Source organism: Anas platyrhynchos, chromosome 11 (assembly GCF_047663525.1).
Source record: "Anas platyrhynchos isolate ZD024472 breed Pekin duck chromosome 11, IASCAAS_PekinDuck_T2T, whole genome shotgun sequence".
Lineage (NCBI taxonomy): Eukaryota > Metazoa > Chordata > Aves > Anseriformes > Anatidae > Anas > Anas platyrhynchos.
The window spans coordinates 362,563-385,682 of NC_092597.1; the positions used below are offsets into that span (position 1 = coordinate 362,563).

The following is a 23,120-nucleotide window of genomic DNA, read 5'->3' on the forward strand; positions in this document are numbered from 1 at the left end:
AATGTATCCTAAATTCTCAGAAAGTTGCAAGCATAGAGGAGTAATGACTCTAAATTTCTTTACGAGCATTACGTGGGCAAAAATATATGCTGGGTTTTGACTGCGGATTGGATTCTCGTTAGAGAGAATACTTTTCTTCTTTTTTTTTTTTTTTTTTTTTGAGCAGAATAATAAGGGTGTATTCTTATAGCTCCCTTTCTACCTCTACAATTACTTTAAAATGTTGTGAAGACTCAGCTTCTCAGCACAAGCTAAATAGGCAGTTCTTTGCCAAGATCCCTGTCCATTGTGCATTCATGAAAGCAAACATGAATGCCATTGATCCCAGCAGGAAGGCTTGCAGGCTTGACACACTCTGTGCCAAAGCAAGGGCTCTAATTAGTGATCCTTCCAGCTGGACAGTAAAGGCCTTACCCTTCCTTAGGGAATAATAAGACAGGCCATGTCTGAAGTCCCCAAGTAAGCTTTATAGAATAGGGAGCATGCAGAGAACTGCATTAAAGGCACTAAACCAGCCGACACAGGTGACCGAACAGTGAACTGTGCACTTGGCAATGAACAGAAAAATGCCTGCTACACAAGCATCATCTGGTCTTTGGTTCCTCCTGTTTGCCTGAATTACTGTCAGAATTCAAAGGACTGTAATGGATGGCGCAACTATTTAAAAGAAAGCAATAGATTTGTTGCAACAGTGATAGTTTTGAATATCTTCAAACCTTTTCTTCAAAAACAATGCTTGTTGACAATATAACATACCAATTCATAACATCACCATTCTTTGCAGAATAATGATAAAAAACTCATTAGCAGTAACAGGCTTTGAAAAATAGGCAGCATGTGTAATTTCAGCACTTCAAAACTGTTCGCAATAAAGTCACTTTTAATTATATTTCTTTATAAAGAAAAATTATCTAAAGGATTAAAAATAGAAAGTCCTTTCATAGTAAAGATTACTAGCACTAGACTGCAAACACTGTAACCAGAGAAAAGCACTTGTACATATATGCAAAGTGTACATCTAGGTTTCTGTATATAAAAGATCTTATACAACTTCTTTTATTGCATTGCTGCTTCAGAATTCTGACAACCACAATATTCAAAACGCGAGTTTCACTGAAAAAGCAGGATCTACTGAAAACAGTGGCTTATTTAAACATACTTTACATATAAGCGCATGAAATGTATAAAGAAGCATTGACATCTTGAAAGATTACAATGCCAAAAATTGCGTGAAGCTACAGTAGAAAAAAAATCCAAATGGTATATGCATATCCATTGTATACATCAATTATCTATTAACAAATTCCCAACGTAGATAAATTCCTCCTCTGTTAAAAAATAAAAATAAAAAAATCATAAGTTAACACTTTTAAAAATAAACTAGAACGTACAAGTTTACACCCTTCTAATCCAACCACATTTGCTTTTTGAAAGCAAATGCAAATTCTAAAAGTGAAATATTAAAAGTATTTAAAAACGAAAATTTTTCACTTAGAATTATTATCCTACCTTGAGAACTGCACTTTCTTTAGCCAAGCAAAATGCTTGGTCCTTCTGATGTTTGTTCCATTTTCACATCAAGTGGATATTAATTTTAACTACTAGCTTTCACTGAGAATCTTTCATTCTTGAAGAGAAATAAGAAAATTACTTATTGAAAACAAACAAGTCTCATTTCAAGATAGCAGCTTTTAGCCAATAGTTTTCTGATTTTCTACCTTTTGTTTAATACTGGTTATTCTTACTTGCCTGAAAGACTGCTACATTTCTCTTATCAGCAACATTATTATATTTTTTCTAAAAATAAGATTGAAAAAAGAGAGGAAGAAAGGCTGTAAACAAAAAGCTGTAGAATACAAAGGCAGTTAAAAGTTGGCTTCACAGCTCCTCAAAATAAATACTGAAGGATTATGATTCTGTAACCACAATCAGGATCTTTTTTACATCAAAGCTAGAGAAAAAGTAATGATATTAGTGCTTTGGACTCTAAATGGAACATACTGTTATTGCTGGGCAATAACTGTCCTTGTGCTGAGTGACAAAAAAAAAAGGGGAAAAGGCGCACTTCCCCTCCCACATTCCCTGTATATCTCTAAAAATAAAGGACAGGTGAATATTCAAGGTGAAAATCAATATAATTTTTAAGATAGCCAGGAAGCCTTTAAATTACCTGAAGCACATTCTGTGCTCATTTAAAGAACATTCTGTATGCAGGCTGTAGTAAGAAAAGTATCTGTAGAATTAAGCAAAAGATCAATGAACAAATTTTCAGTGTACCACAAACACAAAGAATTCATAATGTAATAGTTATAAAACAATTGACTTTATGATTGTTTAATATTATCACAGGCTCATAGAGATGTATATTCAAGGTATTATAAGGTTGCATTAAAGAAGGTCACATTAAAGTGAGGACAATAGCTCTGAATCTCAAAGGATTTGGTCTAAGAATGTATTGGAAAACGAGAGATTCATAATAGTTTTTTCAGCCTGTTTTAGCATGTTTTCTAATACCACGAAGTCTTATGACATATTTAAAGTCAGTTTAAAGCTTATTTTTCTTCATTAAGACAATAAAGTGTGTTTTTCCTACATTCATGCTATCTATAGCACTTTGGTTTGCACTTCCGGATGCAGCCCAGCTAGTATGCATTTTCTTCTACATTCACTAATGAGGTGGTACAAAAATAAAAACCAGGGAATAAATTAGGAGACTAAAATGCAACCTACAGTGAGATGCAATCTACAGGTGGAAAAACATAAAAATTGAGAAGTATGTCAGCATAAATTCATAGAATCATAGAATCATAGAATATCCTGAGTTGGAAGGGACCCTTAAGGATCATCAAGTCCAACTCTTGACACCGCACAGGTCTACCCAAAAGTTCAGCCCATGTGACTAAGTGCACAGTCCAATCTCTTCTTAAATTCAGACAGGCTCGGTGCAGTGACCACTTCCCTGGGGAGCCTGTTCCAGTGTGCAACCACCCTCTCTGTGAAGAACCCCCTCCTGATGTCAAGCCTAAACTTCCCCTGCCTCAGCTTAACCCCGTTCCCGCGGGTCCTGTCGCTGGTGTTAATGGAGAAAAGGTCTCCTGCCTCTCGACACCCCCTTACTAGGAAGTTGTAGACTGCGATGAGGTCGATTGTTAATTGATTGTTAAGTGATTGTTATGCTCTGGTAAAAGACGTATTCAAGTGGAGAGAATATCTGTCCAGGCTTGGAGTCAATCATATGCAGTCAGTAGAACCTGGCTCAAATAACAAAACCAGTTTCTGACACTAGGTCCTTACTGCTTCAAAAATGAGCAGCTAGGTTCATTTGATGCTAGACACTGCCCCTCTGGTAGTCTACCCAGGGCCTAGAAGGGACATACCTCCAATCTCTAATGACCTAATAGGTGGGCTGGCAGGAAACTGGCCATCCAGAAAATGACAGGTCCAAGTTTGAGGTTTGATAGGAAGGTTTTGAGAGCTCTCGCTTTGTCACAGCCTGCCAGTTTTCTATGCCCAGGAGAGAGCTCTACTCTTTTTCTTCTCATGGTTTTATTCTCCATCTGAACACATAGAAACTGGCTTCAAAGTCTCAATTCTCCCCACACTGTGATCAAATAAATGAAGTAGTATCGAGGCTCATTCTGATCTCTCCACTCTAATTTATGTACCAGAGCTCTCTAAATGGCATCTGACAGACAAACTCCCTCTGCACCCATGTCTCTGGCTGGACAGCAATTCAAATTCAAATAATAATAATAATAATAATAATAATAATAATAATAAAGCTCTCTGTCTTTCCTTCCTTTTTTGAAAACTAAGCAGTTATCACAATGACAAAGAAAAATGACTGCCCTCCTTAAGACATATGCAAACAACAGATGATTGATGATTATAGAATTTGGCTTACAGAACCTTAGTAACCAGTCAGAAGAACTGCCAATGGCATATACATGTATACAATTTTACCACATGGCATCAACTTGTACCCACCTCTGACTTCCACACACCTTAAGTTAGCACCACTCAGTCTGCAGGAAGGGGCTGTTACCTGCCTTTAATGTTAAATGTTTAATGTCTAAAAAACACACTACCGTGTATAGAACTTGTTGGAAGTCTCTCACCAAACATAAGAAACTTAACTAGCTTAGCAAACGAGCCAACCTTTCAGACTTTATGTTTATCCCTACTACTGAGAGCAGTACCACCACGATGAGGCAGAGCTGAGAAGCCTGCATGTGTGGAAAGAAACCTCACTAATGTACTGCACGAGCACTAAGCTTTACATACTGCTCAACATGAGCATTAAAATAATGGTGTGCTTTGCAAGCCCTATAGTTTTTAACAAATAAAAGAATCTGAAAAGCTGAATTAGTAAGTATTTTAGGAAAGACTTAAGTGTTAAATATTCTGTATCACTGAATTAAAGCTGAAAGGTTCCCATGTTATCCACTCTAAAAATATCCACTACCCTGCTTTACAGCCTTTTGGAGGCTGTTTTCAGCTACGATGGGGGAATAGACCCCAGCTAGACCTCACACGTATCAGACAAGCCTCAACTCCAATGCAAACGGAGCTGTCTGACCACCAACTAAGGCTCATGAAGTGACTAAACACTTGACAAGTGCCAAATGCTGATCTAAAATTCCAGATATAAACATGTAGGTAACATAGAGCCACCACTGTGGGCTCTTTATACATACAGCAATTACTTTTTTTTTTTTTTTTTTTTTTTTTTTTTTTTACTAATTCACACACCTTAGCAATTACCTAAACTATAAACTTTAACGCTCCCACAATCTATTCCCTTTAGGTTTATTAATAATTTTCATTTGAAACGGAACACCTGAAGCAATAAAACTGCTAAGCATTCATATCTATCTTGAGAACAGTAGTTTCCTAAAACTACTATGAAAGAGCCCACTATATGAACTGCACTGTTCAAACCTTACACTAACCTACAGCTTTTGGGGATTTATAAAACTCCTTGCAGAAGAGAATGTGTGTTGAGGGATTTCTTGAAACAGCAAAAATCCCATGGCTTGCTGTAGCTGAGCAAACCAAGCTACCAGGGCAACTATGAGAAGTTCCCATGACAGTGTTCCCACATCGCCCAATTGAGGGATTCAGAAAAATATTGTTACCAGTAGCTGGCTTCAAGGACAAGGTCTATGTGACTGCTAATCACAAGGGGGTTGTTTTCTTGCAGGTGGGGTTGTTTTCTTGCAGTTGTTTGTCTGAGTGCTTTTGACCAATAATCTTGTGTGAAACACTGCCCACCCCTGTTAAGTTCTCTATAAAAGTTAGGCTATTCGGGCAATAAAATGGAGTATGATCTGACCCTACTGTGTGTCTGTCGTGCTTTCGGCCGTGCTTCCTGCAACATATGGCGCCCGAACAGGCTGAGACCTGAACAGGACCTGAACAGACATCGCACCGGAGCAGGACATCGCAGCACCGGAGCAGACATCGCAGCCGAGCACGGACATCGCAGCGGCGCCGGGGCAAACATCGCAGCGCAGCGGGACACCAGCAGCACCGGCACATCGGAACGCAGGTAGACCAGGAGACCAGCGGCGCCGGGACCGGCGGCGCCGGGACCAGCAGCGCCGCGATCTCGCCGCGCCGTCGGGACTTCGGAGCGCCCATCCGACCGGCGCTTCAGCAGACCGGACACCGGCCCGGACACACGGTACACAGGCCTCACGGTGAGACGCGGTACTCCCGCTGAGAGACGCGGAAAACGGTGGGAAATAGAGTCGCGGCGGGACGTGGAATTGCGGAGGGCCGCGGGAAATTGACGTGATCACGGTGTGATGCGGGACATCCGAGATCGAGTTGCTACGGGAGACCAGAGACATCAGTGGACACCGGCAGCCGACCCTCACCGTGTGGCGAGTCGGCACAGAGCAGAGGGGCGGACATCAGGACCCTGCAGCCTGTCTGACGTAACCATGGAGGCAGCGGCGGCTGTGCTGCTTCTCTTTGGCATTCTTTTTATAAGAGGTTTATCTTGCAATGCAAAAAAGACTCTTCGTCCCCAGATCGGTGTTATAACTATGTTTCTGGATAACATTCCGTGGGGTTGCCTCAGTCTACGGACTATTAATGACGATTTAGCTCTATTGCAGGGCAGGAGTGCAGAGACGCAGATTACACTGCCAAATGCCCACCGGCAGGCTCGTTCACAAACAGCTTCTAGGATTGCAGCCGGCACTGCCTGCAGCCGTATAGCAGACGTTACACTCTCTTTCCTAACTAGTAATCATGTGTCTCATCCATTTGTGGTGAATGGTCAGTGGCAAAAAGAAAAGGGGGAGAGTAAGGGGCGGCAAAGACAGAAACGGTACCAGGAGGATGCCACTGACACTACTAGCACAGGTAATAGGAGTAGTATAAGTGACATAGGTGCAGGGCGGCGGCAGGCACTGCTGCGCTGTGGGGCGCTCTGCCTGCTGCTCGCCCTCACCTGCCTGTGCACTGCTGCCGACAGTGCTAGAGCAAAATGTGAAGACTGCTCAGACGGCAGTGATGAGAGTGCTTGTGTGAAGAAGATGTGTGTTGAATCTGACTTTGTGTGCAACAGTGGTCAGTGTGTGCCAAACAGATGGCAGTGTGATGGGGATCCGGACTGTGAAAATGGGTCTGATGAGATTGCTGATCTGTGTTATATGAGAACATGCCAGGTAAATGAAATCAGCTGTGGTCCTCAGTCAACCCAGTGTATCCTGGTGTCCTGGAAATGTGATGGTGAAAAAGACTGTAACAGAGATCCTGATTGCAAGGATGGAAGTGATGAAATTAACTGCCCTTCTCAGACCTGCAGGCCAGACCAGTTCAGATGTGAAGATGGGAACTGTGTCCACGGAAGAAGGCAGTGCAGTGGTGTGAGAGACTGTCTGGATGGCACTGATGAAGCAAACTGTAACGATGTTATTCAGTGCTCAGGACCTGGCAAATTCAAGTGCAGAAGTGGAGAATGCATAGATATCAATAAAGTGTGTAACCAGCAGAGAGACTGCAAGGACTGGGGTGATGAGCCCCTGAAGGAATGCAACATACATGAATGTGACTGTCCAGCTGGGTTTGAGTTTGTAGACAAGAGAAACTGTGGAGATATTGATGAATGTCAAAACCCTGGTATCTGTAGTCAAATCTGTATCAACCTGAAAGGTGGCTACAAATGTGAACGTAGCCGTGGCTATCAGGTGAATCCTGCTACAGGAACCGGGAAAGGGCCATACTGGTACAAAAACACAAATAACACCTGTGATTACAATGACGCTGCTAAGCAGGGTTTAGGGGTTTGTAGCATGGAGACAAGGGGTAACAACTACAGTGTTTGGAACAATTGTGCAGCTTTGGCCTTACCTCCTGATGTGCTTCTGATTTGTGGGGATGGGGCCTGGCAAGGTATCCCTGCAAATGCTATCAGATGTCCATGTTACTTAGATAAACTCATTGTATTTGCTCCTAGCTTGTTACAGTTGTGTGAGATCACCAGACATAAATGGGCATTGCTTGCATCGGATTGCAATGATAATGTTGAATTGTGTGGGGTTGCACCTAGAGCGGCATTAGCAATTTCAGTGCCTGGGGTGGCATCTGCGGCCGCACATAACAACTTAGAAAAATTGGAATGCTGGGCCGAGAGGCAAGCCTATGCCACGACAGAGATACTTGAGGAGATGTTACCAGATCAAAATAGTCTGCGACATCTGCTTTTACAGGATCAAGCTGCTATTGACATCTTGCTTTTGGCTCAAAGGAATGGGTGTGAGGACTTTAAGGGAATGTACTGTTTAAACCTTTCTGATCATAATGAGCCAATTCACAAATCCATTACTTTCCTGAAAGAGCATATGAGAAAGATTCAGTATGGTATCAATCCTTTCAATCAATGGTTCACTGACTTGTTTGAAACAAGGTGTAGATGGTTGCTGGGTTTAGTCACAAGGGGATTAAGGATTTGGTTTATGGTGGTGGTAATCATTGTTGTGTGTTGTAAGTACAGCTATAGAGTCACTTGTAAAACTGCTGTGTCGGGCTTGGTTTGCTCAAAAGAAGAAGGGGGAATTGTTGAGGGATTTCTTGAAACAGCAAAAATCCCATGGCTTGCTGTAGCTGAGCAAACCAAGCTACCAGGGCAACTATGAGAAGTTCCCATGACAGTGTTCCCACATCGCCCAATTGAGGAACTCAGAAAAATATTGTTACCAGTAGCTGGCTTCAAGGACAAGGTCTATGTGACTGCTAATCACAAGGGGGTTGTTTTCTTGCAGGTGGGGTTGTTTTCTTGCAGTTGTTTGTCTGAGTGCTTTTGACCAATAATCTTGTGTGAAACACTGTCCACCCCTGTTAAGTTCTCTATAAAAGTTAGGCTATTCGGGCAATAAAATGGAGCATGATCTGACTCTACTGTGTGTCTGTCCTGCTTTCGGCCGTGCTTCCTGCAACAAATGTGCAGCATTTGTACACTTGGCATGGATTCTGCTATTCATTAGAAAAACTTTATAAACGCTGAGTTTTTTCTGACACCACAATGATCATTCATGTACATACACATATACATGCATGCATATAAAATAGGTGAAACCTATAATGCTTAAAAATACAAAAAATTGAATGTACTTATGTGTATTCTTCATGATGTCAGCCAGGTCCTTAGAAGTATACTGACCAGTCAAAAATAACAGTATTTTTTACAGTGCTTATTAACAGTTACATCAGTACAGACTTCTAGAGAAGTTTCATGGTTAAACTTCTGACTTTAAGATCACATTTTGTTTTTTGCTTTTTTGTTTGTTTGTTTGAACTGTTCGTCTGTTCATGCTGAAATTTAAGATCTGATTTCACAAATTCAACTTTCCAGATGCCTTAAGAGCCAAGAATTAAATTCTGGATAGCCTTACTGTCCACTATATTATGCATATATTGAAACAGCCAGCCTCTTAATTAGCTGATTATACAGGGAGTTAACATCCCCTTTTTTTGCATGGAGTTACCTCATTTGGATACTCACGTTGCAGTCACATATTCCTCATGTTTCTAGCAGAAATACTTTATAGACTAGTCCATATAGGCAGCTTATAAGAAGGACTACACGAGGACCTACATGAGAAACCAGAAAATAATTTCTCTGCCATGCCATCTTGCAGGACGGAGGGGGAAGGAACCACCACCAAAAAACACTTCAGTTTCATCTCTAAAACACTGCCGCCCCCCAGAGGCAGCGGTTCGCGAGCTGCAGCTCTGTCAGCTAAAATTTGCAAAATTCGAGCAAAATTTGAGCGCCTGAGAAACATTGCTGGGCGTTTTCGCGTTAACCGGTGCAGACAGAGGTAACCGTGATAACATATAATGGAAAACCAGCCTCCGTGAGCAACATCACACCGCAGGTTAGACATGATTTGTTCCCAGGTATTGCTACCTAACCACACACGGATGGGATGGCTGCAGCTGTATTTCTGCCTCTTTGGGCCCCGGTATTAGTTATGGCAATAACGGGGTGTCACGGCGAAGAAACGTGTCCGCCCCGGGACTCGAACCCGCAACCCCCGGGTCTGGAACCGCCCCGCCCCGCCCCACTGCCCTCTGCGTGCGCACCGAGCGGGGCTGCCAGGCGCATACGCACTGGGAGCCTCCCCCCCCCCCACACCCACACACCCCCACACCCACACACCCACACACCCCCCTCATGGCCATGGGCGGTGGCCGCGCATGCGCAGTTGCAGCCGGGGGCAGCGCTCTGGGTGTCTGGTGCCCTGGGTGGTGTTCCCACTGGATCGGTCTGGGCAGATACACACGCAACCCCATTAACTCTTTTAGAGTAGAGCGAGGGGTTAAGCCATCACCTTAAGGCTTATTCTGTCTCGATTCGTAGAGGCTTGTTTTGTCTCTATTTTGAGTTGTAAGTGACTTTGCTACCGGCTCGGTATGCGAAGATACTTCGGAGGACACGCGTCTCTATGTAGCTGCCAGGACCCAAAACAGGCTCCGCCGGTAGGGCGAGGTAGGGGAGAGGGGGGCGTGCGCATGCGCGGTGCGTCCGCGTGAGGCCGGCCAGCCCTGTGAGGGGGGTGCGGGCGCGGCCGCCATGGGGAAGCTGAACGTGGCCGTGCTGCGGTACCTCAGCGGGCAGCACTTCAGGGTGCTCACCGCGGTGAGACGGGACGGGACGGGACGGGACGGGGACAGGGGAAGGGAAAAGGGAAGGGAAAAGGGAAGGGAAGGGAAGGGAAGGGAAGGGAAGGGAAGGGAACGAAGGGAAGGGAAGGCGCAGCTCCCCCCCTCCCCTTCCGTCCCCTCCCCGCTGATGCCGCCGACCGTTCCCTCTCGCCCCCCGGCAGGTGGAGATGGGCATGAAGAACCACGAGATCGTGCCTGGCAGCCTGGTGGCGCCCATCGCCAGCCTGAAGCACGGCGGCTGCAACAAGGTGCTGCGGGAGCTGGCCAAGCACAAGCTCCTGGTCTACGAGCGGACCAAAAGTGAGTGTGGGGCCTGCGCTGGGAGCCTCCTCCCGGCCCTCCCGGTTCTTCAGCGCCACAGAAGTGCGGTAGCTTGGTCATTCGGGTATCCGGGGCGTTTGTGAGCCCCGTCTCGCCTTGGGGCTAGCTGGGGAATGTGAACTCCTTCAGCAACAAATGGTGTTGGTGATTTCTGAAATTCATGGATTCGTTCGTCCAAATTCGTGGATAAAATAAATAATTGTTAGCTAAGGTAGTATTTAAGTTCACATAGGGATCAGCCCAAATGTGTTACAGTCTTACAGCAGACAAACTGGAGCGGACTGCAAAAGCCTTATACCTTCAGCCGGTCAGGAACGATCACTAAAGTAGTATTTATTCTGTCCCATTTTGTTAGTAGCGTTGGATTTCCTTTAGTCTTGCACTTGCATCTGGCTTTGCAAGCACAATGTGGGAGTCTTCATGAAATTCATCTCCTTTTTGTCTCCGTTTTTCAGACCATTAAGGTTTGGTTTAGGTCTTTGAAACAATCCTGAATCCTTGCCGTGTCTCCTAAGTAATCATCTTTCAAAGTAATCCTATGCAATTTGAACCATTGTCACTGCCTGCGTTACCAAGGGGCTAACAAAATGTCTACTTTTTATCCAGTTAGTTTTCAAAAGGCTTGCACGAATTTAAACTTACTGTCAAGTTGGGTTGATATTAGCCAACAGTGAAAATACTATTTGAGTGTTGTGTACCATAAGCAGGAAAAAAATAAAAGAGCGACCAAAATGAAACTTCTTTTAAAAGAAATACGTGCATAATATGGAATGAAATGTTGTGTAATTTATTTTTTCCTAGCTGTCCAGGGCTATCGGTTAACTAATGCAGGATATGATTACCTTGCCTTGAGAACTCTGTCTTCCCGGCAAGTCATCAGTTCTGTTGGAAACCAGATGGGTGTTGGCAAAGAATCAGGTAATTTAAAAAAGTGTTTTCAGTATATAATTTTTTTTTTTTTTAGAAGAAATGGGTCTGTATTTTTGTTAATTTGTTGGAAACTTGGTGAATTTACCTTTGGATAGTCATATCAGTTAATCTGTCAAACACCAAAATTTATGGTCACTTCAAGTTCTGTGTGAGTCTTGACTACATCTGATTTTTTTCACAAGTGTTGTTCCACTTTGACCATTTTGTACAATTCTTGGATGGTTCCTTAAAAGGTATTTTGCAAACAGGTGACAGTTGTCTTGTGACTTGCAAAGAATTTCGAAGCCTTCTGTCAAAAAGATTAACATCAAATGTTTCATCCCACCTAAAAAAAAAAAAAGTAATATACAGTCCAAACTATTGGAGTGCTATCTTGGTTTCTCATGCTCATATGTTGATTGTAATTTGGCACAGCATGTCTTTTGTCATTAAAAAATGACGAAAAAAAAAAAAGAGGATTATTGGGGACAAATGGTAAAAATGAAACATAGCCAATTGCTAACACTGTTTTAAAGTAAGAGGTACCTTGAGTTTTCTGTCCAGTCAGGAGAAGTCATTTCTAGTGTGCCATTAAGTTACTTCTTATCCCCTAGTCTGAAATATGTTTCAGATCAGATGGATGGTTCAACCAGATGATCTTGGAGGTCTTTTCCAACCGTAATGATTCTATGATATTCTACTAGTGGAGCAGCATAATCTCTTCACCAATGACTTCTTCTTGTTCAGATTTGTAATACATAATATACAAATTTGGTTGTCTTTTCTGTTAAAAGAAGTGTAGTAGACTTTGCTATTCCAGAAATAGCAGTTACAAGAAGTCAAGTAACCGATTTCTCACTGCACTGTTGCATTATATACCTGTCAGATACCATTTATTTCTCAGATCTGTGCTGCTGTTTTTTCTCCTAGATATTTATATTGTTGCAAATGAAGACGAGCAGCAGTTTGCAATGAAATTGCACAGGCTTGGAAGAACTTCCTTTCGCAGCCTGAAAAATAAGCGTGACTACCATAAGCACAGGCACAAAATGTCATGGCTGTATTTATCCCGGCTAGCAGCAATGAAAGAGTTTGCCTACATGAAGGTAGGTGGTTGTTTGCACCATATTAACAACGATGTAATAGTCTGGAATGTACTTCTCAGATTATCTTCTCATCACTTCATATTTGCAGTATATGTTAGGATGTATGCTTTTTATTTGTTTTTTTTTAGTGGACTTAAAGTATACATTTCAGTGAATGACAGTGCTGATGCATTTTGTATACTTTCAAGTGACAAAATCAAACTTTGCCATGGAAGTCGTATGGAACTGAAGCAATTTCCATAAAATTTCAGGTGAAGCTGTCCAGTCATCTGAGTCTTAATAAAGGCAGTGAATAAACTATCGCCATTTCACTTAACCTTGTCTTAGGAAAGACTATATGCTAGGGAAAATTCGTGAAGTATCTACTAGTATTTTAGTCTTGTCAATTTGGATCACTTCCACAAACATAATTACAGAGTATTTGTTAGGTCTGTAAGCGATGAGTTTCAAACTGGGAGAAGAGCACACTGAGAGCAGCCCTGCAGAGAAGGACTTGGATGTTCTGGTGGATGAAAAGCTTGACATAAGCCAGAAGTATTTGTTTGCATCCCTGAAGGCCAGCAGCCTCCTGAGCTGCATCAACAGAGGAGTGGCCAGCAGGTGGAGAGAGGTGAATGTCTCCCTCTGCTCTGCCCTTGTGAGGCCCCACTTGGAGTGCTGCATCCAGGTTTGGGGCCCCCAGCACAAGAAGTATGTGGAGCTGTTAGAGTGGGCCCAGAGGAGGACCACAAAGGTGATCAGAGGGGTGAAGCACCTCTCCTGTGAAGAAAAGCTGAGAGTCAGGGTTATTTAGCTTGGAGAAGAGAAGGCTTAAGGGAATGCTAATAGCAGCCTGCAGTACTTAAGGGGGCCTACTGGTAAGCTGGGGAGGGACTCTTTCAGGGAGTGTTGTGATAGGACAAGGAGTAACAGTTTTAAATTAAAATAATGGTAGATTGAGATTAGATACTAGGAGGAAATTCTGTGCTCAAGATGGTGAGGCACTGGCATAGGCTGCCCAGAGAAGCTGTGGATGCCCCATCCCTGGAGGTGTTCAAGGCCAGGATGGATGGGGCTTTCAGCAGCCTGGTCTAGTGGAGGTGTCCCTGCCCATGGCAGAAGGGGTGGAACCAGGTGGTCTTTAAGGTTCCTTCCAACCTGAGCCATTCTGTGAATCAAGTGAATGATTTGGTAAATATGGTTAGAGCAAGCTAACAGAGCTACAAAATACTATGGCCTACCTTTAGTTAATCTTTAATGTAGTGTAATACTGGATATTAATATTTAAGAAGAAACTTTTGCCTTACTGAGACTGAGTGTGGATTACCTGACCAGGCCAAACTGTATTTACAAGAACTGTTGAACCTTTTTCTAACACCCTATTGCCAATTATCTGCTGGTGGTTTCTTAAGCTAACAGACCAGATACGATTCTGCTGTTTTTCTATCCCGTTGTGTTTTCCTGCCACCTGCAGGATAACTAAACTCTGGAAAATACAGAAGCATAGTTAGTAGTGAAAGTTCAGATTGCTCTTCCTCCTTAAGCACATGATTTGACTTTTACAGTTAGCAGTTGAATAATGTGTAGGATGCTGCTTCCGCAATGGTGCTTAACTGCTTATCTTATATTTGTAGTTTGTCAGGTATGTAATGTTTTCTTAATGGTTATCTTTTATTTTTTCAATATGTTGTCTCTTTCCAGGCTTTGTATGACAGAGGATTTCCTGTTCCAAAACCTGTAGACTACAACAGGCATGCAGTTATTATGGAACTCCTTGATGGCTACCCTTTGTAAGTTTGGAAGCTTGAAGTCTGTTTTACAGAAACCCTAACAACGATAGGTTCAGTAAGACAGCAGGGATGACGTTTTTCCTTATCGTGTGAGTCAGTTCTGATCATGCTGAATAAAGCATGAATAAAGTCAGGCCCAGAACAGCTAGGGTTCTGCTTCATTATATTTGGAGAAATTGGTGAGAGAAGGAAAACTAAAAACATACTCTCTTTGTCCAAAAAGACTGGTGGAAATAGACTTTTTTTTTTTTTAAGTACGGAATACATCAGAGGAGCAATGTGATACAGAGGTTAGTGCTACAACCATTTTCTACACAGAAATTTTATGTTCTATATGTTATCTATTCAATGATATTCAATATTGATATATTCAGTATATCAAATATTCAGTATTGAGTTGTGTATCCTCCACGTTCTGAGCTCCAGTTCATGATCCATGTTGTGGTAAAGATTCAGGTAGGATTACAACTTGTACAGTTGCCATTGTAGAACTTCTGTGTTGATTTTTTTGGGGGGTGTTTGTTTTTTGTTTGTTTTATTTTTTATTTTATGTATTTGTGTGCATTGAACGCTGTTTTTTGCTCAAGGAAAATTACTTTTCTTCAGTTTTTCAACATCCAGAAACATGAAAAAATGTTGAATTTTGTATGTGAATGAATGGCTTGTTTTGTTTCCATAGCAGAATGCAAAATAGCTATTTGATAACTCTATATAATGTACAGTAACAAAGGTTCAGTGTAATTAATCCCAAAGTATACAGTTGAAGAGTTACATTGAAGAAGTGCCTTTTAAGACTTTATTCTATCCCGTTTCCCCGCCTTTGTTAAATAGTTCCACATCTGTCCTGTAGACAGAAAGCTTTAAAGTTACATGTGGGCATTGCAGGTGAGGCTTACCATGCTATCCCAGTTCTGCAATTTTAACTAAGCATTTCCTGAAGGAGATGCTGTACTAGATGAGAAATTATTTCAGGTGATCAGCATCTCAGAAGATACCAGTTTAGATGACTTCCAAATTCAAAGAACAAATGATATATTTTATGATACAGACCTCTGGCTATAAGAAATGTCACCAATTAATTTTGCTGTTAATATGAAAATATTCAACAGCAGCCTATTACAGAGCTGCTTGAATTCCATTGTGTTTTGTTTGTATGTGCAACTGATATGTTCTCATAACACTACAGTGTTGCATTCAGGCCAAAATATATCACAAATTAGCTGTAAATGACGGCTTCTTGACAGCTCCTGGTATAATAAGACAGCTGCCTATTTATTCTGCTTGTAAAAATAAGGTGATGTCTATTCTGCGCACTTTTGGGGCAAAACATATACTTTGCTTTTATTCTGGAGTTTATGCTGGAGTATATTCTGGAGTGCTTTAAGCTTTTTTTTTTTTTTTTTTTTGGCTTTGCCTTATCCCCAGCTTAGTCTTGAAAACACTTTTTTGTGAGACATTTGAATGGCATTTGAATACAAGAAGACCTAAGTTACCTAAAACAATCCAGACATAAAAATTCGCTGATCCATTGTTTAAATTAGGCAGCATAACCATCGTGTTTGATAGGAGTACAAGAGACAAAGGGCTTTAGTTAAAACGAGGGATTTAACCTGGAGATAGGAGAAGCTTTCTCCCCATGAGGGCAGTGTGGTGGAGATTGCACAGTATGTTTCCATCCCTGGAAACTTTCAAGCCCGCATTGGTAGAGCTCTGATTAGTCTCATCTAATCTCAGAATTGACATAGCTATGAGCAGAGTATTGGACTTGTAACCTCTGGAGATCCCTTACGACTCAAATTGTGACCCTGTCATTCTCTCAGATGTAACTCATATGTCTTGTCTATATTTTTAAATTAATTCCTTCAGGGTTCAGGATATTTTCTTTTTTATTTAACTTTCCAGATGCCAAGTACACCACATCGAAGACCCTGCTGCTGTCTACAGTGAATTAATGGATCTAATTGTAAAACTTGGCAATCATGGTTTGATTCATGGGGATTTCAATGAATTTAATCTCATACTGGATAATGATGATCATGTCACTATGATTGATTTCCCTCAGATGATATCAACATCACATCCAAATGCTGAATGGTACGTACAAATGATGTATGCAAAATAAACCAGTTAAGTGCTGATAACAACAAATAGTCAACCATGATTTGTTTTCATAAGCCTGCTTCAAATTCTTTTTCTACTGTTTTCACCGTACATTACAAATGCAATTTGTTTCATGAATGAGTAGAAATCTCCTTAGGATAAATGTGTAATTAATTGCTTCTCAGTTAATATTATTTCTTTCAATTAAGAAATGAATAGAAATAATCTGCATTTATGTATGTATACCTACACGTGTACTTTCTCACTTCGAGTCACTGATGGTTATTAATATTCAAATAAAAGGCAAGAAAGTAGAGTAAAAGTTTGTCATACCAGTAGACTTAATTTCCTTGATTATTGCATTTTTACAATTCTGTATTTTTTAAACAGGTATTTTGACAGGGATGTTAACTGCATTAAGGAGTTTTTTAAGAAACGCTTCAACTATAAGAGTGAGCTCTTCCCATCATTCCAAGATATCAGGTAAAAAATGCCAGCTGACTCGTAATTCCCCCATGTTATGGTAGTTACGTTGGTTTTCTGAGAAAAATGGATGCCTCTGAGAGATGATTTTAGAAGTGAACAGGGGGAAAAAGAGCCAATTTGAAATATTTTTGTCATTCTTACAGTAAAAAGGATCCATACTGTCTTCACTGGCAGTTACTAAAAGTGGTTTCCAAAAACTGAAGCACGTCTTAAAATCTGCTGTCTCCTTTGTCTTACCTCTTGCAGCTAGGGGAAAGAGATACATCCAAATGCCGTAAATGTTACGGTGACGCAGAATTAGTTTCTCTGACTCTTAAAACCATATTTAACAGTCCTGGGGGATCAAGTATTAACTTAGTTTTTAATTTTAAATTTAATTTTCAAAATGCTAGTACATGTGGTGACCGCCTCTTCAAATATTATCTTCAAAATTTTCCTACTGTAGTTTGTCCCTTTTGAAAAGCAAACAATTTTCTCACATATTTTAAGAGCAAAGCTGATTCAGTTAAAAGGGTTTTATATCACTCTGAGCCCTTTCTCAAAGGGGAATTGTCTGTGTGTGTGTCAACATGTCCTTCATCGTTCTGTTTGCACAAGCATAATTTAAGTATTATATTTGTTAAAATCAAATTGTTTGCTTTCAGTAAGTGCTGATTATGAAGATGGAATCATCTTGTATGAAAGTCTGGTTCTGTCAGGCTACATTCTGCTAACTACCCAAAGCCCTGCACTGTAATATGTTACCTATGTTCCAATGGAGTATACTCTTTTTGTTAATAGCATGGTAATTATAGTCTAACTTGATAGTATTTTTAATCCAAAATACAGCATAATGATTTGATATATTAAAAGAAAGCTCACTTCTATTTCTTTCAGGAGAGAGAGTTCTCTTGACATAGAGATTGCTGCCAGTGGTTATACAAAGGAAATGCAGGAAGATGATGAGCTGCTTTTCCCAGAGTGCTCTGATGAGGATGATCATACAACAGAGGAGAGGGAATTTGTAGAAGATGCTGAAAGTAACGCCAACTTCCTCAGCCAAGATAAAGAAAACAATGCAGACTTCATATATGAAGTGGTTTCTGAAAGCAGAACCTCTGAAGACTTGTTATCACAGTGAAGATGCTGAAGCCACAGAAAGTAGTGAAAATTCACAAGGACTGAGTATGTCAGAGTTGAGTTCAGCCTTAGAAAAGGTTGAAGGGCAGCCTGTGCTTTCGAAGTCCAGTGAAGATGCAGAGAGTTGTGCGCTTGGTTTTTCTGAGCACAAAAGAATACCTGACGATGCTGCTGAAAATCAGACAGAGGGCAGCAGTGATAAGGACAACGATGAATGCCCTGATCTGGTTGACTTGTCAACTTTAAATAAGGAATTGAGACCTTACAGGTAAATACTTATATTTACTGTCTAGTGGTGTGGTGAAATTTTCTTCTTTTTTCTTTATTTCTAGTAATAATGTGAGTAAAAGTTTTTTTTAATATTAAAACGCTGCTGCTGCTAAGTAGCTTTGACAAGTGAGTTTATAATTAGAGTGGTCTTTCTCAGCCTCTGCCCCTCATTCGGCTGAAATTAGCAAGAACAAGCTCTTTGGAATATATTATTCAAATATATTTTACTGAACGTCATACCATGTGGCTTTTAATGCCTTTACTGACACACTTGGAAATTCCTTCTTACCTTTAAGCTAACCCCTTCTTATATAAAATTCAAACTATTAGTTTGCAAGCTCCCCATGTACCTGAATGCATATATAAAGTTCATATACCCTGTTTTCTTTTTGAATTTTTCCTTTTTCATGAAATTCTACGCCTAGGCAATGTACAGAATCTGAATTAATCTTTTTAGTGTTCTGAAGCTTCTTTTTCTTACACTACTTTGTGTAGTATGTATGTGGCTATTGCACTATAATCCTTCCTGTCATAAAACGTGTTTTTTGAACTAGTGTTAATATTTCAAATGTAAATGTTCTTTCTGTAGTACTCAAATGTTCTGCTAGCACTTTTGATTGTATATCAAAAAAATGACTGAAACATGATGCTCACTGAATGGAATAAAACATTAATTTACATATTTTAGAAATGAAGACAGTATGGTTCATATTGCGGAGCACAGAACAAGAACTAAAAGTACGTCAGCCAGCAGTGTTGGGAGCTGTTCAACCATTCCACCGGTAATTATTACTGCTACTGTCTAGTTTACTCTGATACCATCTTAGGACGTAGCTGTTGAAGATATTTTTACAAATACGTAGTTATCAGTAACTGTCTTTAATTGATTACTACTATGTACATCTTTTGGTTTGTAGTTCCATGTTCACAGAAAATAGGTCTGATGCTTTCTACATGTTTACAAGTGAATTATATCCAGTGCTGTACTTCATGTGTTGTTCTTTGCTCTTTCACAAAAGCTCTACTCCGGCATTAGCAACTTTAATTTCATTTCTGTTGCTAGAAATCAATTCTGTTGCCCATAATTAATGTTTTTGTATTTTAAATTTGCATGCGTGAGTAAAGATTTAACTTGGCCTTTTTTCATCTGTCTTTTTAACACATCTCTTACCACATTTCTGAAACATAGATATGAATTCATTGTAGTCATGGTGTCTTTGGCAATATGAATTTGACTTTCAGCATTACATAAATCAATACTTTGTGGCAGAATTTTACATCTTTCTTCATCCCTACTCAGTATACTATCCAGTATGGCTACCTCTATCACATTTTAAAGAGTGTGTCTAAATTTTAAATGGAAGAAAGGCCAGTTTTATGCATAAATAAATGTGTTAGGGAACAGCATGTTTGCAAGTTGTGTAAGACTTTTACAGGACTTCGTGTGAAGGAAAGAGAGACTTTTGTTAGTCATCCCTGTTCTTACTGTAGGACATGGCCTTGTGCCTTATTAAGGAGAAAAAGAATTAGCCTTGAATTATGAAATGAAGTAAAGAAGAGCTAGGATAAATGCTAGGATAAATGCTAGGAATCGCCTGGCTTCTGATCCATGCGATACATATTTTTTCCCTTTCAGTTTGCTAACCTAAATGTGTAGGATTTCTTTTGGAATCGCCTATAGATCCCTATTTGAAATTATATTTCTGTACACCAGTAGGTGGTAGCAGTGGTCACTCACTGTAGAAACCTTCCTGATTGTTTAGCGAACACATGTTTTTTTCTGTAGGCAGACACATCAAACTTGTTAAAATATTCAAATGGCATTTAAGTACCTAATATTCTGTTCTAAAAGAAAGATAAAAGCAGAAGCAGCTTTCAAGAGATTCAGCCACATAAACATCCTGTGTCAATTTACTTTGTGTAATCTTTCCATTTATATGCTCTTACGCTAAGTAAAATGTTTCTGCCCATTGTTAAATCTTATTTGAACTTTTGAATACTAGAACTAAAGAAAGGATATGCATGATGAGCTATTTGTAACATCAGAACGTGATTGCAAAACGAAAAACACAAAAGGCACTGCAGTAAGACCCACTGAGCTGCTTAGAGCCAATGCCTGTTACTGCTTCTAGCACTTCTCTGTTGTTTATATAGCTTTCTCAATGAAGAAACACATTAAAACATAAGCAGGTTTCCAGATTAAACACACAGAAGGAATTCATATGGGCATGTATAAACAATAGCAGTAATAGCAGTAGGTGCAGTCATAGCTGGGTGACTGCCAAAAAGAAAGCCTTATGAGTTACAGACAATAAGCTATTCCAGACAAAATAAAATGTCTTGTTGTGCTTGTACAAATCTTTGTAGGGACTGCTGCAATTTAATTATAGGAAATAATGCAAACTATGCAAAAGTTTAAATAATAAATGATAGATTTGTTTATTCATTTTGCTTACAGTCAGGCTTAGGATGATGGAGAGACTAGTGAGACTTGCATGCTGTGGTTGAGCAGTAGTATTTTGTGAATTTACATTTTTGCATAGTGAAAATATCTGGTATTTGTATTGCAAAGTTTCTTCTAGCGAGCCTTGTATGAACTGTGAAGGAAGTCATCTGTCCACTGAAGTGGGAGAAGTAGAGAAGCCTTCCTTCAGAGCTCTGCCTATAAAAAGCAGAGGATGACAATTGTCTTACTGACAGAAGAAAAACATCAGTGGCCCAATTTAAACTAGTTCTTACCAGCTTTCCTCAGGAATTTCTTCTGGAATATTTTTAAAGAGCATTCACAGATTTAATTTCCAAAATGCTCTTGTTTAAATACTGAGTTCTGCTAAGCTTCCGAGGAAAGAAAGACAGATCTTATACTACTCTTTTTATTCACATTTTTGATAGTCAACCTGCATGTGGTAAAGCTTAGGAAACTACTATTCAGGTGAATACTATGTAATTACTACAGCATTCTTACTGAAATCAGGATTGGGTACCTGGATTTATTTACTACCTTGTATTTGCATAATTTAGTTGTATTAGTCACAGCAGTTTTTAAACAGTGCCAAAAGAATTCTTTCTGGTTCCTGACTTAACTACCAACTTACTACTTAATGTGCTGACAGTATCATAAACAAAAAACAAGGCAAGAGAAATTGGGGTAAATGCAAAAGAAATGTTACTAGATTGTGGGGTAATTTTGCACCAGCAGGTACCTCAGCTCCTCCATGCTTCTCTTAGCCCTGTCCTCAGGTGGAAAAAGGGGGAGAAAACATGATGACGTAAAAAATATTCATGGGTTGTGATAAGGACAAGGAGATCTCTCCTTGTGCTGGAGCAAACTCTCTTGGTCCTTTTTCTACTTACAAGATGTTTGTCAAATCTCCAAGCACAGGACATTATCATTTTTGCTGAAGGCATATGTTTTGCACTGAAAAGTACTGGTTCATTATGATTCCTGAATGAAAGGCACCTAAACTCTGCAAGATATCACCTAAGATGCTTTTTATTAGAGCTAACGCTAAAAGAAAAAAAAAATAGCACAGGTGATCGTACACCCCTTCAAATGCTAGAGCCCTGACCCTGACTCCAAACCACATAGCTATACTGTAGACCTTGTCTGTAGCAGAGGTTCTCCCCTTTCACTCAGTTGAGATAATTACATGATTTTCTTACAAAGAAACAACTCTGCTTGCTCAATTTCTGCTGTTGAGAAGAGGTGAAGTTCTTATTATAACTTCTTTCTGCTCTGTTAGATAAAGGCAAGACCACAGAGCAGTGGTAATCACTGGAACCAGGCGGAAGCTGCCTGCAGGCTCCTCTGTCCCAAGAAGCTGGCTGAGTTTGCCCCAGGCCAAGGGATTTGTGCAGCCCCACAGGGGGTTCTGGGGCCACACAGTATGGGCAGCACAGCACGGGGCAGGCCTGGGCAAACTCGAGTTAACCCTGGTGTGGATCACCAGCTGCTCAGCGCATGGTGGTCTTCTCGACAGGTTCACTACCACATGTTCATGTTAGTACTGAGAATACAGTATCATTATGGTAATGTTAGTACTAAATGATGTTCAAAAACTTCTGATACTGAATTGTTTATTTATTTGTAGGAACTGGTGAAAAGGAAGATAAAACGTCAGCTGACAAAACAGCAGAAGTCTGCTCTGAGGCGACGACTACAGAAAGGAGAGGCAAACGTTTATACCAAACAACGTCGAGAAAATATGCACAACATTAAGTCAAGCTTGGATGCAGCTAGTTTCTGGGGATAATTTATCATAGCTGCCACCGAACATGAGAAAACTCACAGTACATACAGCTAAAACAGTTACCTAATAACCAAGCATCCTTTTATACAGTGGAGGAAAAAGTTCTTAACAATACCGTGTATTTTTGGAAACTAATAAACATCACGCTGGTTCCTCTGGTTTTGTTTGCATGATTTTATTTTGTGTTCCTAGTTAAAAATATCGATTTTAAAATAATGATTTAAAATAAATTATTTAAAATAAATTAAAAAAATAGTGATTTAAAATAAATTAGTAGTACTAGGTACGATCATTTAAGTACAGTATTTCCAACAGTATCTTGTTTTAGGTCAATTTTACTGTTTTTGTATAGATTAAGAATCTTCTGATGTGCAGAGGATTCCTCTTTAAAAATTTTCCTTTGTTCCTACAACATAAAATTTAAATGTGAAATTCTGCCCTCAGGTTACAAACAGGTATTTGTTTGATTTAATTAAAAATCAAAAGGAAATAAAAACTGATAGCTTTTAACACTAAAATTTCTTTTGAACCTGTACAAGGATCATCAAACAACATGATAATGTACATTCTTTGAACCAAGCAATTCTTACTTGTTTTTCCTTTCACTC

The 23,120-nt window shown here is 40.1% G+C and overlaps 1 long non-coding RNA gene and 1 pseudogene across 1 annotated transcript; one reads left to right on the plus strand and one right to left on the minus strand.

The window, feature by feature from the left end:
* Positions 1-698: 698 nt before the first annotated feature.
* On the minus strand, positions 699-9,613 carry LOC140003416 (uncharacterized). Its single transcript, XR_011811975.1, has 4 exons — positions 9,017-9,613; positions 2,171-2,233; positions 1,510-1,627; positions 699-1,328 (listed from the first exon to the last, which is right to left on the minus strand). It is a non-coding gene; the product is annotated as an uncharacterized lncRNA (long non-coding RNA).
* Positions 9,614-9,999: 386 nt separating this feature from the next.
* On the plus strand, positions 10,000-22,671 carry LOC140003401 (serine/threonine-protein kinase RIO2-like; annotated as a pseudogene).
* Positions 22,672-23,120: the final 449 nt, after the last annotated feature.